A 5,167-nucleotide genomic window follows, 5' to 3' on the forward strand; every position below is an offset into this window, starting at 1 on the left:
ATACTTTCAGGACCAAACTATCGGGAAGGCATGTCCGGCAATACACTCGCCGAACACACGATGCAACAGTGAGGGAGAGAACAAGCCACGTCAAATGTCCAGGTGGTCTCTATAACGAGCTAAATACTTGTTTTACTTAAAGTCTCGCAGCTTGCCCCTGGAGGCGGACATGTCAAATAATCCCATCTCTTGCTTATTGCATTATTTGTATCGTTCTGCTTTCATAGCAGCCCCTTTTAATAAACAATATTTAGCTATTATCTATTATTGTATTCATCTATTTTTACACAAATATGTTCAGTCATGACATTATGGAACCGTACACTTTGGTACGGCCAATACACCAGGGGCTTAAGCACCCCATAACACGGTGTGAGAAGACCAAACACTCTCATGAGTGCGGCACCCCGAACTTATAGCACGATATGCATCAGCTCCGAATCATGTCTTGGGTCAATAGTTGGGTTTGCCCGGCTCCCATGTTTTGGTACCTTACGTTCCTCAATGTTGGCTAAGGTAGCGCTGGGAGAACTACTGCGATTGTGCCCCAGTTGACCTAGGTTAACACCTTAATAGAGAAAGCTAAAACTGACCGTCATGATAGTGCGAGAGACCGGTTGCTGTTCGCGAGGTTTTTCGAGTCCCTAAAGACTTATGCTGCTTAGAGCGAGGAGCCGGATTTATCTGGCCTAGGCGTGGATAGCGCCCCGAACTCGGTCTTCCGAATACTAGGGGCTTCGCCGAAATTTAAAATTATAGAATTCTATGGCTAAGTGAGAGTGATAAAGCATTATAAGTCCGATGGCCTTGTTCGTTGTGCTGAGCGCCTCCCTAGATCGACCCAAGAATGGGAACAAGAGCACTCAGGTTTATCCCGAACACCCCAGCCTCGTGGCATGGGGGTAGAAGCCGACGACTTGCATCTCTTAGATTTGATAAACGCCCGCACAAAAGGTAATATTTTAAATCAACAAGCGTTGCTTAGCGCATATGAACAGAATTTTCAGCGTACAGGATAACAGATGCGAGTCTACTCAAAAATTACATCTTTTGAGCATTCACCCGCTATAAGGCGGGCACCCTTCAGGACGCCCTCATAATACATCTCGGGCTCGTGATACTCCTTGCCCGGCGGTGGCGCGTCCGTCACAAGCTTCTCGGCGTCCATCCTGCCCCAGTGCACTTTAGCACAGGCAAGGGCCCGACGGGCATCTTCAATACAGACGGAGCGCTTGATGACTACAATCCATGTACAGGCGTCCACCAGCCGCCGCACCAGACCAAAGTAGCTCCCAGGCATGGCTTCTCTAGGCCACAACCGAACTATGAGGACCTTCATGGCCTGTTCGGCCACCTTGTGGAGCTTGACTAGCTGCTTCAGCTGGTCGCTCAGGGGCACCGGATGTCCGGCCTCAGCATATTGAGACCAGAACACCTTTTCCATCGAGCTTCCCTCCTCGGCTCGGTAGAACGCGGCAGCATCAGACACACTACGGGGCAGATCGGCGAACGCTCCTGGAGAGCTCTGGATTCGGGTAAGTAATAGATAATTTACTTTTATATTCTTGCTTTGCATAAAGAATGCCTTACCCGCCGCTATCTTCTTTATCGCCTCAATCTCCTGGAGGGCCTTCTGGGCTTCGGCCTTAGCGGTTTTGGCACTCTCAAGAGCCAAGGCGAGCTCGGACTCTCGAGTCTCTGAGTCACGCTCCGAACTCTCGTGTTTCTCCACGAGAGCCTGGAGCTCTTGCCGCACCTCCGCCACCCGCGCCTCCTGCTTCTCTCGCTCGGTGCGCTCCAAGTGTAACACCCCGGATTCGATGCGCCAGGTGTCATTCAGTTATTTGCCGTTGTTGCCATGTCATTTGCTTGCGTGTTGCATTTTATCATGTTGACACCAGATCCGAATTAAAACGCATCAACAGTGTGTGTAGCCGTGATGTTCTCTTTTCGGCGGAGTCCGGAAAGTGAACACGGTTTCTGGGTTATGTTTGACGTAAGTAGGAGTTCAGGATCACTTCTTGATCATTACTAGTTGACGACCGTTCCTTTTTCTCTCTTCTCGCTCTTATTTGCGTATGTTAGCCACCATATATGCTTAGTCGCTGCTGCAGCCGCACCACTTTACCCCTTCCTTTCCTATTAAGCTTTGCTAGTCTTGATACCCATGATAATGGGATTGCTGAGTCCTCGTGGCTCACAGATTACTACAATAACAGTTGCAGGTACAGGTTATGCGATGGTCATGACGCGAGAGCGATGCTTGCTTGCGTTGAGTTCTTCTTCTGCTTCTTCGATCAGGGGATAGGTTCTAGGTCGGCAGCCTGGGCTAGCAGGGTGGATGTCGTGTGAGTTTCTGTTTGTGTTTCATCCGTAGTCGGATGATGCTCTGATGTATTGTGATGTTGTATTCGTGTGGCATTGTATGCCTCTTCTATGTATCCCTACCTATTATGTAATGTTGATGTAATGATATCCACCTTGCAAAAGCGTTTCAATATGCGGGTCTATCCTTGGTGGGACCTTCGAGTTCCTTTTGGATAGGGTCGCATATTGGGCATGACAAGTTGGTATCAGAGCCTCGACCGACCCTAGGAGCCCCTTGATTGATCGTGTAGTTTGGCCGATGTTGAGTCTAGAATAAACTGTTTTCTGAGTCTAGTTATATCGGAGAGTAGGAATTCTTTTTACTCCTCAGCCCCTTCATCGCACTGGTGAGGAATCTTGACGTAGGTGTTTTTGAATTACTTCTCTTCCCCTTCAAAATTTTCTTTGGGATCACGCAGTTGGTTTTCGATCGTTGGTTCTCAGCTCTTTTCATCCGGTGCATTTCTCGTCAAGTCGACTTGAGCCTCTTCATCATTGAGTTCTATCCTCAGTTGTTTTCTTTCCCACCCGCCCTCCCTATTCTTCTTCTCGGAACCGGAGTCCGTAATCGAGTATCCATCCTACTCGTGCGAAGTCTTTGCTTTCTTTCCTCAATGATTTCAACCGGTGTTTTCTCTTCAAGATATTCGTCGTTTCCCCTTCCAAGTTGCCTTTGTTTTCCCGCCCTCCCACCCTTTTCTTCCCGGAGTCTGACTCTCTCTTGACCATCTATCTCATTCGTGTGGAACCTCTTCAGTCTTTCGTCAATAGTTTCAACCGGTGAATTCTCGTCTCGGTGGACATTCTTCATCTCTTTTCTTCTCCGGTGGACTCAATTCAAGTTTTTCGGGTTAATCATATTCTTTTCCTTGGATCAAGTGTTCTCCTTGCTCGTTCGTCTCTCGCCAGTTTATCCTTCCAGAGTGTTCAAGTCATCTTAGAAGATTCATCTGTGTTCCAATTAATTCGAGGTTGTCACCTCATTCAAATATTTCAATTGTTCCGGTGCTTCACCTATCTGTTCAACATCCCTTTCCAACGGTGTTATCTCTTTAGTGGGCCCTAACCCAAAGGTCTTTTCCCAGGATCTTACCTGACTCTTCTAATTTCCCCGGAGTTATTCTAAATTCTTTTCAAGTGTGACGTAAGAATGGATTCCATCAGTCACATGCCTGTCAAGATCGATTTCAAATCATTTTCATAGTTGGCTCAATCCCTTCCTCTTTTTCATTCTCCCGGAGTATCTCAGTAATTTTTGGTGGTGTTTTTCCGTCGTCATTTGAAGACCGAAGAAGAGTTTTTCCTCTAAATCTTGCCGTTTCTCGCGAAGTTTCGTCGTTCTAGCTTCATGCTATCCTCTCGAATTATTCCATTTGTCAGATATTCTTTCTTAACCATCCGGAGTTTGTCAGAAGTTGTCTTTCCATTTCTTTTCCGGAGTTCAAATTTCCTCAGCCATTTTCTCGGAACCTCCATCTAAATCATCGCAACACTCATCTTATTCTCTCATTCTTCATTCTATCTCATAATCCTTTTGTTACCGGAGTTCTTCACGGTGGTTCTTCATGATTTAATTCTTTCGAGAAGAGTTCATCAAGATTCTTGTCGGTGGAGTTCAAGTATCTTTTCTTCTTGCGTCTCGAAGTGCAATTAATTCTCTGTTTTCTTTTGAAGTGGAGTTTTGCATTTCTTCGTTCCTCTTAGCTATCCAATCATTTACGTTTGTGGCTGGTTATCACCTTATGATCTTGAAATGTTACCTATAAAACCACAACAAGCTTATTCTTTCGTTGTTTATTTTCTCAACAATTTAGATCAACTTTTCCTTTTAAGTTCTTTTCATTCAACTCTTTCAATTCTTTCCGGAGGTTTTGTGTCACTTCTTCATCAAGTAACATTCCATCCTCTCAAGTTCTTGTTCTTTTCTTTCCATGTTCAGTCAGAGTGCTGCCTTAATCCTTTCAGTCTTATTCGTTTCTTATCTCGTTCTAACCGGAGTGCTTTCATAGTCTATCTGATTCCGTGAGCTTTTGATTCTGGTCATTCTCGTCGTTCCTCTCTTCTTCTCGAATGCTCTCGATTCTTTGCTTCTACTCCTGAGTTCTTGCTTCACCTCATCCCTTTCTCTTTTCCGTCTCGGTCCTAAGATCTCGGGACGAGATCTCTTGTTAGTGGAGGAGTGTTGTAACACCCCGGATTCGATGCGCCAGGTGTCATTCAGTTATTTGCCGTCGTTGCCATGTCATTTGCTTGCGTGTTGCATTTTATCATGTCATCATGTGCATTTCATTTTGCATACGTGTTCATTTCTTGCATCCGAGCTTTTTCCCCGTTGTCCGTTTTGCAATCCTGCACTCCTATGCCCTCCGGCGTCCCCCTCTTCTCTCTTTTCATGTGCGGGTGTTAAACTTTCTCGGAATGGCCCGAGTCTTGCCAAGTGGCCTTGGTATAGCACCGGTAGACCGCCTGTCAAGTTTCGTGCCATTTGGAGGTCGTTTGATACTCCAACGGTTAACCGCGTAGCCCGAAACCTCCCTTTCTCTTTGCAGCCCAACACCCCTTCCAAAGTGGCCCAAAACCCATCTAACTCCCAACCATGCTGTCGGTCGTTCGATCACGATCGTGTGGGCGAAAACCGCTCCTCATTTGGACTCTCCTAGCTCCCTCTACCTATAAATATGCCCTCTCCCCCGAAATTCCGGATCATGTCCCCCCTAACCCTAGCAGATTCGTCCCCGCCGCCACCAGACACGTCCAGCCGCAGCCGGACACGTCCGGGTCTCCCCGCCGCCGCCACATG

The sequence above is a fragment of the Triticum dicoccoides genome, chromosome 4B, assembly GCF_002162155.2.
Source record: "Triticum dicoccoides isolate Atlit2015 ecotype Zavitan chromosome 4B, WEW_v2.0, whole genome shotgun sequence".
In the NCBI taxonomy this organism is placed as follows: domain Eukaryota; kingdom Viridiplantae; phylum Streptophyta; class Magnoliopsida; order Poales; family Poaceae; genus Triticum; species Triticum dicoccoides.